The sequence below is a fragment of the Podarcis pityusensis genome, assembly GCF_964106645.2.
Source record: "Podarcis pityusensis genome assembly, chromosome: 3".
Classification (NCBI taxonomy): Eukaryota; Metazoa; Chordata; class Lepidosauria; order Squamata; family Lacertidae; genus Podarcis; species Podarcis pityusensis.
Genome location: NC_138026.1, coordinates 94,820,653 through 94,833,472, shown reverse-complemented (window position 1 = coordinate 94,833,472; position 12,820 = coordinate 94,820,653). Strand labels below are relative to the sequence as shown.

General features: G+C 41.3%; 1 long non-coding RNA gene across 1 annotated transcript in view; it reads left to right on the top strand.

Moving 5' to 3' along the window:
- LOC308474400 overlaps window positions 1-12,820 on the top strand; it is a 47,964-nt gene that overhangs the window by 13,936 nt on the left and 21,208 nt on the right. Inside the window, exon 2 of the long non-coding RNA XR_013984696.1 lies at window positions 1,948-2,046. This is a non-coding gene — a long non-coding RNA (uncharacterized lncRNA). The remainder of the gene's footprint in view (window positions 1-1,947; window positions 2,047-12,820) is intronic.

Here is a 12,820-nt window from a genome sequence, read left to right as displayed (position 1 = left end):
TGCATTTTCATCTCACCATGTCGTCCTAGGTAATAACATGCATTTATCTGTGTATTTTGAGTATTTATATCTCAGCTTTCTAGTCAAACGATCTCCAAGATAGTTTATATTATTTTGCCATGATACAATGCAACATAACGTGGTGACTTGCCGTGTAATTCAATCAACTTCCAGTGATGGGGCACCCGGGGGGACAATCGCATCATGCATTTAAAGCACCGTGACACCACTTTAAACCATCATGGCTTCTCCCAAAGAATTATGGGAGCTGTAGTTTGCTAAAGGCGCTGGAAATTGTTAGGAGAGCCCTGTTTTACTTATTTATTTAAATCTATATACAGTCAAACCTCGGTTGGCGCCTAAAAGTATGCATTCCCCTCCCAGAGCTACTATTCCCAGAGTGGCCCAGCAATCAATCTCTCCTCCCCAGCCACATTTTGTTTTGCTGTTTCATTGCTGGTGGCAGCACAGGAGTTTTCTCTGTCACCTTCTCAACCTCCCCGCCCCCCCACATCACACCGAGAAGGAACCAAAGGGATCTTTCTGGGCAAGGTGACTGGGTGACTCCCTGCACTGCTGCTGCTACAGAAGTGTCATTAAATGTCATTTTAATACTATTAAAACTGTGGCCACAAATCCCATTATGCTCCATTTAAAAGTTGCTTCAAAGTTGGTAGGGGGTTGGACTTACCGTATTTTTTGCTCTATAAGACTCACTTTTTCCCTCCTAAAAAGTAAGGGGAAATGTGTTCGCATCTTATGGAGCGAATGCAGGCTGCGCAGCTATCCCAGAAGCCAGAACAGCAAGAGGGATTGCTGCTTTCACTGTGCAGCGATCCCTCTTGCCGTTCTGGCTTCTGAGATTCAGAATTTTTTTCCTTCTTGTTTTCCTCCTCCAAAAACTAGGTGAGTCTGGTGCGTCTTATAGAGCGAAAAATACGGTAGATGATCCTCATGGTCCCTTCCACCTTTACAATTCTATGAACAATATTTACAACATCTTTTTTAAAAAAGCTTTAATTGTATTTTTAGCTGTGGCAACGAACCTCTGCAACAGTTGAGGCACAATCATGGCCATCTTGCTCAGAATTACAAGCCCATTTGCACTTCCTCAGAGAGGGGAGTTGAGGGGGCAGCAGCCAGTCTCATCTTGCCTCAGCGGTTAGGCTGCTGATTATGCTGGCCACTGCAGGAGAGCAAGCAGGTTGGCCAGCCAATTGTAAAACAGGACAGCCAATTCTGAGGCATGTGAGGGCTAATTCACTTCTCCCATCCATGCACCTCTGGCCGGAGAGAATTAGCCCATTTTGCTTCACAGTTGGGCCAGCCTTGAGAAGGGGTGATCTCTAAAGAATGTAGAGGACCATTGCAGCTCTGGGCTGGATGGAGAGGACCCTTCCCCCTCAATCTCTGGGCATTCCCCACTCAGCTTGGCTTAATTTCTCAGAAAAGAAAAGAAAAGAAAAGAAAAGAAAAGAAAAGAAAAGAAAAGAAAAGAAAAGAAAAGAAAAGAAAAGAAAAGAAATTGGGGGTGGAGTGGGGAGAATCTGCAATATATTTAACTTCATGGGAAAACTGAGGCAGCAGAGCTACTTGGAAGGTTGGGCGCTCGCGGATCCACCTTCACACCTCTTTTTAACAGTATGAAGCCACTCAATAACCTGAAAGACCACCCCAAATCATCCTGATTTGCTTCACTATTTGGGGTACAGGCAGGGCGAATGCATACATACTGTACCTTGACTAAATAGGTTTGATTTGTATGTGGCGATTGTTGGAATGGCTACTGATGTCACAGAAGGCATCAATGCCTCCTTAGTGAGGGAAATCAGTGATATTCCTATGTGAAGAAAACCTGATGAACCAGCTGGACACTTTCTCCCCATTGAAAGGTTTCAGATTCCTCAAACACTGTTCATTACTTCTCTTCCTTTTTTTGTTTTTCAGCTTTCCCTCACCAGGAGGAGAAAATTCAAAGTGACGTGCAGGACATTATTCTGCAAGATTGTGATCTTTGAGGTGTGCCTCTGTCTGCAACATTTCAAGGTAACTCCACTCATTTTCGTCAAGTAAAACGTGTCAAGGTGCCATAATGAGACAAATGATCTCCGGAAGTTTAATTAGGGGAGGGAGACCCTTTCAGTTAGTTTATTTTCATTCAATAGCCTAACATACAAAAAACGCTGAAACCAATAAAGTAATGGAGAACCTGAAAAAGGAGATCTGAAAGGCACCTTTGCGAAAAACAATTGATTTGCTTCATTTCATTGAAATGGCTGGTGCTTTGATGGTTCATATTTACAATAGCTTGTCCTGTTCTTCAGTGGAGTTGATATGTTGAAGTCTTTAGAACCATAAACTTGATCAGAACTTCCTGGGTAATAAACAGCGGATTTAAGATGTTGGCCCCCTCCTCACGATGCTACTGCAAGCCCAGCTGCGTGCCAATTTGTAGCTAAAGACATCAAGAAATGTGTTCTTCATGCTCAAATGCCCTTGGAAGTTGAAAATAGTTCCTGGAAGCTCAATATGCAAACTGGATTCAGAGCCTTGAAGAATTTAGAGAGTGAAACACACACACACACAAACACACACGCACCAAAGAACACAACACCCTGACCTTCCCTAACAAAGGGCAAAGCTTGGATAAATCCATTATCACTATAGACAGGAGAGCTTTTTGGAGCTCAGAGGGTTGAGTTTCTTCTGTCTCTTTCACTGCTTTTGTAGAAAGATCAGAGAGTGAAACCAGGGGATGCTGATTGCATGTATAGTATATATACACATGAACACAGAAAGAAAGAGAGATAAACTTAAAGCATTTTCACAAACCCAAATGGGAAAGTTGCATGTTTTAGAAAAGACAGAAAACAGGAGGCCTCACAACTGCAGCAACACAATGACAGAGAAGAAAATCATTAAGTGACCTCCTGTATCTAAACAAGCATCCAATTTCTAAACACTGGGTCTAAGAAGGTTTTCTTTCCCATTAGCAGTTCTTTCATACCATTCCCATCACCCACCCCCTTTAAATGTAGTCTCGAATTGGCATGGATCTGTTTTCCAGTAGAACAAGCATCATCCTTCCTGCTGTAAGCACCTTATTTTTATTTTCTTTGGTCCTTTGGCTCTTTAGGGTTGCTTTCAGTGTGGAGATCTGTTGGAGGGTCCTGCTCCCCTTTATTCGTTTTATTCAAAGCATTTCTATACCAGTCTTCGTTATTAAAATCTGAGGGTAGTGTAAAAACGCAAAAACCGGAAGGCACTCAGCTGGTAGAATATGAGACTCCTAATCCCAGGGTTTGAGCCCCACATTGGGCTGCATTGCGGGGGTTGGACTAGATAGATAGATAATTTATTACGGTCAGAGACCAGCTTATAAAACACACTTGGGGGTACAATCCCAGAAGTTAAACCAACATTTAAAACAATGTGCAACAATAAATTTAAAATTTATAAATGTGATAAGCATATAGACACTTAAAACTTTAAGATAAGCTACCGCAGAGAGATGACCCAGAGTCACCCATGGAACCAAGTTTGGGGATTTTCTTAACAAACTAGGGGACTGGACTAGATGAGCCTCGTGGACCCTTCCAACTCTTCTATGATTCTATAGCCATGGTACATTAAAGAACAGACATGGGAATGGCTGCCTAGTCAATCAGCCTGGAGTCTTGTATTTTTCATGAGTGCAGAAATGGTGCTGCAGTCAAACCTTTTCTTTATTCCCAAAGTCCATTGGCCTTGCATTCTGAATGGGAGTATCACTCCATCCTGTGGGGACACTGCAAGATTAATTTGTTCATGTTTGAACCTAACACATACAGGCTTTGTTGGAGTTAGGAGGCTGAATGGCCTGTACTGCTTGGGATGAAGGAGATTTCTCTGAAAAGCTTTGAGCTTAATAGGCAGATGATTACCAGAAGCACCAGAGCTTGTTTCCTTTTTGTTCCCATAGTCACTTCCACCACAAGCAGGAGCTGATCCTCCCAGTTTTCTGTCCTTTACCTACATGCTACAAAGATAAAATGAAGAACTGCCTAGATGATGAGGATGTAAGGCATTGAAGTCTGGAAAAGAACTTCTCCTTCAAGTTCCAAAGATCTCAGAAGTCCCCTTTGTAGTAGGGCTTTTAGGTTGGCTACCCCTGTTGAGATATGACAGGCACCCTCTATCCACTTTTTTTTTTTAAACAGTTGAAGACATTTTTGTTCTGACAAACCTTTCCAGCAGGATGAATAGGTCTTTGCTGTGTGGGTGCCTCTGTAGTTCTTTAAAATGGAGGCAATGGTGGTAAAAAGGAAAAGCGTGGATACCAATTGGCTGACTTATAGAAATTTATTAGAAGAACAAGATAACCAATTAAGACTAAAGAAATATGACATATTAAAACATATTGGTGTAAGTTGGCTACAATACCATCAGCTCAATGGAATTTTCGAACAAGATAAAAGGAAAAATGGGTATGATAAGATAATTTCTAATTTAGATAAAGAACTTCTCTCAAAGAATTTTTTTTTTGTCTAAAATGTATAAATTATTTTTAAATTGGCACCTAAAATATGAGGAGGTCAAAGATGTAATGGTAAAATGGGCACAGGATTTTGGATACAATATAGAGCTAGAAAAATGGGAAAACCTCTGGAAACATGATATTAGATTCACGGCATGCTATACAGGTAAAGAAAATTTCCTAAAGATGATATACTGGTGGTATATGACCCCAGCAAAATTGGCTAAAATAAATAAAAAATTAGTAATAAATGCTGGAAGTGTAATCAAAAAGAAGGGAATTTTTTCCACATGTGGTGGATGTGCCCCAGAAGAAAAATATTCTGGGACATGATTTATGAAGAATTAGGTGGGAGGAAGGTGGGAGGAAGAATGGAATATCTGAGAAAAGGGTATGGCTAACTGACTGGAACACACCACACTGCAACATTTTGTTGAAGTCCCACTTGTCTATGTTACCAATTTGTTGCCCATGAACGACCTTTTCCAAAGTGATCCCATGTGGAATGTGATACATGTGGAAGGATTTGCATCAGAACTGGTTATTCATATACTTTTCCACAATCCACTGAGGATAATCCTAGATTCCTGCCAGAGCCTGCTCACAGACTAATCACAAGAATAACATATTCCAACACAACCTTTCTACATGTACAGTGGTACCTCGGGTTAAGTACTTAATTCATTCCGGAGGTCCGTTCTTAACCTGAAACTGTTCTTAACCTGAAGCACCACTTTAGCTAATGGGGCCTCCTGCTGCTGCCGCGCCGCCGGAGCATGATTTCTGTTCTCATCCTGAAGCAAAGTTCTTAACCCGAGGTACTATTTCTGGGTTAGCAGAGTCTGTAACCTGAAGCGTATTTAACCTGAAGCGTATGTAACCTGAGGTACCACTGTAATCTACACTCATAGAATGGCTTCTTTGAGGGCAGGGGGTCAGGTGGGTGAAATCATACTATGAGCAAAAGGTAGTGCTGTGCAGAAAATGTCTTCCACTTTTTTTACCTTTCTCTATCAATTAATGAGGAAACAATGCTTTTGAAAATTATCAAAGGGGGGGGGGAATCAGTGAAATTCTTATGTGTAGTATGCAAGGCTTTGGTTGTGCTTGCCTTACTTCTGAGGCAGCAAAGAAGTTTTCTTTCATTCCTCAAATAATTTTTCTGGTACTTTGCATATTACCACCTTCCCTGGATGCCTGTGCTTCTGGAAACCTTGATATCCTTCGCTGGGCTTTCCTCTAAGCATGGGAAGATGGGGAGATAGCCTACTGTGCCCTGGCAGATGTTTACTATTTTTAAAAATCCATGTGGATTTTTTAAAAAGAAAGAAAGGTGAAATGAAGGCCTTCCCTTTAAAAACAACATCAGAGAGTGCACTCAGGCACCTCAGCCACCCTGGGGTTCTGTTTCAGGTAAAGCTCACAGGGAGAAATCCTGTCCCATGGGTGCCCCCCCCCGCAGGTTCAAGTTGCTCAGGCAGCTGGGGAGGCTGCAGAGCACTGTGGAAATGTTTAATGGAAAGAAAAGACCACATCAGCACCACATATTTTATGCATTATTATACCACTTTAACAAGCATGGCTTCCCCCAAAGAATAATGGGAACTGTAGTTTGTTAAGGGTGCTGAGAGTGGTTAGGAGAGGCCTGTTCCCCTCACAGAGCAAAATTTCCAGAGTGGCTTCACAAACAAACCCTCTTCCCAGGAAACTTTAAGAATGGTAGCTCTGTGAGAGGAATAGGTAATAACTGTGCTTTTAAATGTGTGGTATAAATATGATCACACTCACTATCCATTTACATCTTGAAACGATAAGGTAGACTCAATCCCGCACCAACCAAAATTCTAAAGAAATTCTAAAGCACCCAGAGAATAATGCAGGAAAGTGGAAAGCTCTTTCACAGGGAAAGAAAAGTTTCAAGAAATTGATGGACAAATTTCAACACAGGGCTAAGTGGGTCAGGCTGGTTAAAACAAAAAAGATACTGCAGCAACAGAAGTATAGTGTCCAGATCAAGAGAAGTAATAGTACCACTCTATTCTGCCTTGGTCAGACCACACCTGGAGTACTGTGTCCAATTCTGGACACCACAGTTTAAGAAGGATGTTGACAAACTGGAAACTGCGCAGAGGAGGGCAACCAAGATGATCAAGGGTCTGGAAACTAAGCCTTACAAGAAAAGTTTGAAAGAGCTGGGTATGTTTAGCCTGGAAAAGAGGAGACTGAGAGGAGATATGATAGCAATCTTCAAATATCTTAAGGGCTATCACATGGAAGAGGGAGCATGCTTGTTTTCTCCTGCTCTTGAGGGTAGGACTTGAGGCAATGGCTTCAAGTTACAAGAAAGGAGATTCCAACTAAACATTTGGAAATATTTACTGACAATCAGAGCTGTTTGGCAGTGGAACAGACTCCCACGAAAGGTGGTTGACTCTCCTTCCTTGGAGTTTTTTAAGCAGACATTGGATAGCCATCTGTCATGGATGCTTTAGCTTAGATTCCCGCATTGCAGGTGGTTGGACTAGATGAAGAAGAGTTTGGATTGGATATCCCACTTTATCACTACCCGAAGGAGTCTCAAAGCGGCTAACATTCTCCTTTCCCTTTCTCCCCCACAACAAACACTCTGTGAGGTGAGTGGGGCTGAGAGACTACAGAGAAGTGTGACTAGCCCAAGGTCACCCAGCAGCTGCATGTGGAGGAGCAGAGACGCGAACCCGGTTCACCAGATTACGAGTCTACCGCCCTTAACCACTACACCACACTGGCTCCCTTGGGTCCCTTCCAACTCTAATATTCTGTGATTCTATGAAGAGCTTGGAAAGACTCTCTCCAAACTGAGTGAATCAGCAGAAAAACGGCAAATGCAATTCAGTGGAAACAAGTCTAAAATTATGCAAATTAGGGAAAAAACAACAATAAACCTACACACAGAGAGATACCCTCATGGGGTTTGAACTGGTAGTTATTGACCTGGAACGAGACCTTGGGGTTGCAGTGGACAGCTCGGTGAATATGTTTTTTATTATTATTTATTTATTCAAAGTTATAACAAAACATATTTTCCAAAAACATATCCTTATTCCCCCCCCCCTCATTTTTCCTCCCTCCCCCCTCCCCCTGCTCGGTGAATATGTTGACCCAGTGTGAAAAATTTGAATTACGTGCAAAGGATCATAATGAAAGGAACTGAAAATAAAACTGCAAATATCATAACGCCATTATACAAATCTATGGTGCAACTGGGGCTTTTTTTCAGCCGGAACTCGCCAGAACTCAGTTCCGACACCTCTCAGGTGGGCAACATCACCACTCAAAGAGGACAAGGGAGAGGTTCATGTGGAGTTCTGGCACCACTTTTTCTAGAAAAAATAGCACTGGGTGCAATGCCAATTGGAATACTGTGTGCAGTTCTGATCACTTCACCACACACAAAAAGGATATTTTAGAACTGGAAAAGGTTCAGAAAGGAGCAACCAAAATGATCAACAGGGTGGAACAACATTCCTATGAAGAAAGATTACAACATTCAGGGCTTTTTAGTTTAGAGAAAAGCCAACGAAGAAGAAGAAGAAGAGTTTGGATTTGATATCCCGCTTTATCACTACCCGAAGGAGTCTCAAACCGGCTAACATTCTCCTTTCCCTTCCTCCCCCACAACAAACACTCTGTGAGGTGAGTGAGGCTGAGAGACTTCCGAGAAGTGTGACTGGCCCAAGGTCACCCAGCAGCTGCATGTGGAGGAGAAGGGAAGCGAACACGGTTCACCAGATTACGAGTCTACTGCTCTTAACCACTACACCACACTGGTGTAGACATGATAAGATCATACAATTATGCACTGTGTCAAAAAATTGAATAGAGAAAAGCTTTCTCTCTCTCTCTCATAACACAAGAAGAACCTCTGGACATCCAAGGAAGCTGCATGTTGGAAGATTCAGGACAGAAAGTACTTCCTAACACAAAAAAGTGCTTCCTAATTCCATTAAACAATGAAATTTGCTTCCACAAGAAGTAATGACGGCCAGCAAATTGGGTGGCTTTAAAAGAGGGTTGGTGATGCGGGTGGCACTATGGGTTAAACCACAGAGCCTAGGACTTGCTGATCAGAAGGTCGGTGGTTCGAATCCCTGCGATGGGGTGAGCTCCTGTTGCTTGGTCCCTGCTCCTGCCAACATAGCAGTTCAAAAGCACGTCAAAGTGCAAGTAGATAAATAGGTACTGCTCTGGCGGGAAGGTAAACGGTGTTTCCGTGCGCTGCTCTGGTTCGCTAGAAGCGGCTTAGTCATGCTGGCCACATGACCCGGAAGCTGTACGCCAGCTCCCTCAGCCAATAAAGCAAGATGAGCGCCGCAACTCCAGAGTCGGCCACGACTGGACCTAATGGTTGGGGTCCCTTTACCTTTATCTTTAAAAGAGGGTTAGACAAATTCATAGTTATCAATGGCTACTAGCTATGGTTATGTTGTTCTGACTCCACTGTCAGAGGAAATTTGCCTCTGATTGCCAGTTGCTGGAAATCACATGCGAGGAAGTGCTGTTTTTCTCTGGTGCTGCTTTGAGGCTTCCCATAGGCATCTGTTTGGCTACGGTGAGAATGGGATGCTGGCTTAGATGGGCCACTGGCCTGATCCAGCAGCTTCTTCTTATTTTCTTCTTTTATAATAATTTTTAATTATTTTTACACATATTTTTAAACATAATATCCCACTTATATATAACATAACATACATTTGGCTATAACAACCTTCATCCTCCTCGCCTGATGGTTTTCCAACTTACTTTCTGATATTGCATTTTGTTATTATAGTTATTACTGTTAAATCCTTTTCATAGCTAAACAGATGATAAATTATACTTCACAATAATTGATAAAATTAACCTTACAAAACTTCTTGTAGCCCTACTAGTAATGTTAGTTGTTTACAATTGTCCTTTAGATACACCATAAATTTATTCCAGTCTTTTAGGAAAGGCTGGGCTTGCTGGTTCCGAATTTTCCCAGTTAATTTTGCCAACTCGGCGTAATCCATCAATTTCATCTACCGCTCTTCCTTTGTTGGTATCTCTTCCTGCTTCCATTGTTGGGCTAATAATATTCTTGCTGCAGTTGTTGCACATAAAAACATTTTTTTTATCTTGTTTATGTATTTCATTACCTACAATACCAATTAGGAAGGCTTCTGGTTTTTTTTACAAATGTATATTTCAACAATTTTTTTTAGTTCATTATAAACCATTTCCCAGAAAGCCTTCACTTCCTTACAAACCCACCACATATGATAAAAGGTACCCACTTTCTCTCTGCATTTCCAGCTTTGGTTATTTGTTTTGTACATTTTTGCTAATTTCACTGGTGCTATGTACCATCTATACATCATTTTCATTATATTTTCTTTAAGAGAACTGCAAGCCATAAAATTTATTCCATCTTTCCATAGTTTTACCCAATCTTCTAACTGTATATTATAACCAATATCCTTAGCCCAATGTATCATAACTGATTCTTCTTATTTTCTTACTAATACAGAGTGCTTTTCTAGAAGGGGCCTTTTCTCTTAATGGTGTACTGATATATTAATAAGTAACATATTCAGTAGCATTTTCTACATCTCATTTGTCAGCCTATAACTATTGGCAAAACATTTCGCTTTGGGATACTTCTATAGTAATGAAGATTTTCAGTGGTATTTATTCTATAGGTACTCAATTGCAAGATTTCACTAATAACACTTCCAAATTCATCATCGAACTGGGTAAAATTACTGTTGGTGGTGGGAGTAGGAAAGGTTAAAAGTACTGAGAGAACTCAGGACACCAAGATGACTTTGGAAACACAGATCAAAAACAAAGAGACTGGAAGTATAATTAACTCCATTACTGCTCAGTCAAATGAAAACATCCGTGACACCCTTCCTTATTTATGACAGCAGCAAATAGCTCTATTCTCTGGCTGGTTATTGCTGTAGGACAGCATTGGTTCTATGGGAGATGAAATGGAAACAAGCCTGCTAATATTTATGTCGCCAAGATCAGGTTATAGATACAAGATTTATGCAAAAGTTGCATTTAAAAAAAAAAACCTTCAGTAGCTTTTTATGTCTTCATTCCACAATCCTTCTCCAACAGTAAACAAAATAGCTTTTAGATTTCAATTTTGCAAGTAATATTATGGAATTATAGCAGGCTTTCTTTAGCTGACTGCGGCTGTATTTCCATTATAGGGATATTTGGCCAACCTTTACAATCTGCCCCCACCCCCAATAGGAATTAAAAGCGGCTGCTTATATTTTTGAATACAGTTATGATTTGCATTGGAGGAAGGCTTCTAAATTACTGGAATCCAAGATTGTATGAGCAGATCAGGGCATGCTAGTTATATGAAGACCTATTCCAGGCAACATTTCTAGGGCAGGAGCCAAATATGACAGTGTTGAGGGCTGTGGGTCCCCTTAGCATGCCATCAAAGTAGGACTTGGGGACAGATGTCTGGAGCCCCACTCAACAGAATACATGGGGGGATTCCAGATTTGACATAGCACATTACAGTGATATAAAGGGAGGTTTGAGTGAACACCCTCTAATATACGCGATAGAATCTCTCCAGATCACTATAGCACTAAATGTTATAATGAGAACTTCTCTTAGAATTATCCAAATTGTAATGGCGGGGACATATTGGAGCCTGGGACAAAGTGATATGCCACATTTGCTTTTCTCAATCTCTACATTGTCTTTGAGTTGGTTTCTAGACATTCATTATGTATTCACTTGGTTTCAGGGCAAAGCTATCAGCTTGTTCACTGGAACATGCTGGTCTGACACTCTAGCGGGCCACAGCCAGTCAGTGGGTATAGTTTTCAGGCAGATGGTACAATGGTCTGACCGCTTTCAGTGTTCCTATGTTCCTCCTTCGCATGCAGGTTCAGTCCCTGGATGGTACAGTTCTAGGTTGTCCAGATATCTGACTACTCATAGACTGAAACGGGACAACTGCTTTGGGAGGACTTTGGGTTTGAAAAGCAGCACAGTGTCTTAAGTAATACAATATTTGTTTGAATCGCCATTCCACATAAATATTTATTAGTGGGGGAACAGAAGTCGATCCTTTTGTTGCACCTTTAACTGCTACACTTCTGGAAACAAATGGTGGCCAGGATAAATCCGACAGGAGCTTTTGATTTACAACATCTTCCTCGAATGAATATTCAGGTTTCCATTTACTTCTGAGACAGGTGGAATTTGGCAGATTTAACATCCGGTACAAATGCTCTCAGTGCAGCTTTATGAAATACAGCTGTGAACATATTGGGGGGCCAGATGCAACTGGGAGAAGAGGTCTGCCTTCTTCTGGCAATGTTGTCTTCGGCACAGCTTCGAGGCTTTAAAAGGTGCTCACCACACTCACTGTGGCCACTTTGGGCCACACCTCATCTCACACCACTCACTTTGACATGCAGCCCAAAGCAAGCTGGGTCAACGCAGCCCAAAAATGGTTTAGCCACCCCAATTTAAAGGTACTGTTTTGCTTTGCATTCTTGTCTGAGATAATATAGGGCACTGTAGTGTTAGGATTGTATGCTGACATGCCAACATTAAGCAGGGGAAAGCTGCTTTCATTAATAATCACTATGGATCGGTTATTTATGTTACCGCCTTGGACTACAATGTTCACTGCTGTGAATGCAACAGTAATTAAAATGATGTAATGTGCACATAATGAGTATGAGGTTTAGTGCACTTGAGGGGCTGTGTGTGTTTATGCATATGCAGAAAATATTTTTTAATCTCTCCTCCCAATGCGCTCTCTCTCTCTCCCTCTCTCTCAGACACACACACATGTGAAACTGTCCTTCCAAGATGAGTGCTTGTAGGCCAATTCTGGTGGAGTGTGCGTGTGTGCTTTAAAGTCATGTCATAAAATCTCTAAAAGGGGTTTTTCATAGAGACATGATAATTTATAATACTTCTGCCGTTTTCAATTATTCAGATGTTCATAGCCCAACAAATTGAATAATGAATGGAATAATGAATTGAACCCTGACAAGATGATAACAGAAAATATTATGAGTAGTCACTACACAGTGAAGCCCCCATACTGGGGAGGAGTGGGGGAGGAATCCCTGAAAGAAATCAACTTGTTTGAAGGACTCGTTTTCTCTTCCAAGTTCAAATACTTACACTGTGAGGAGGAAATCTGTCTAGGGCTTAGCCATTAACAAATAAATATTAAAGATGAACACCTGTAACACAATTTATTTGATGGGGACTAAACAGTGAATCAAAATCACAAATAGCCCAGTT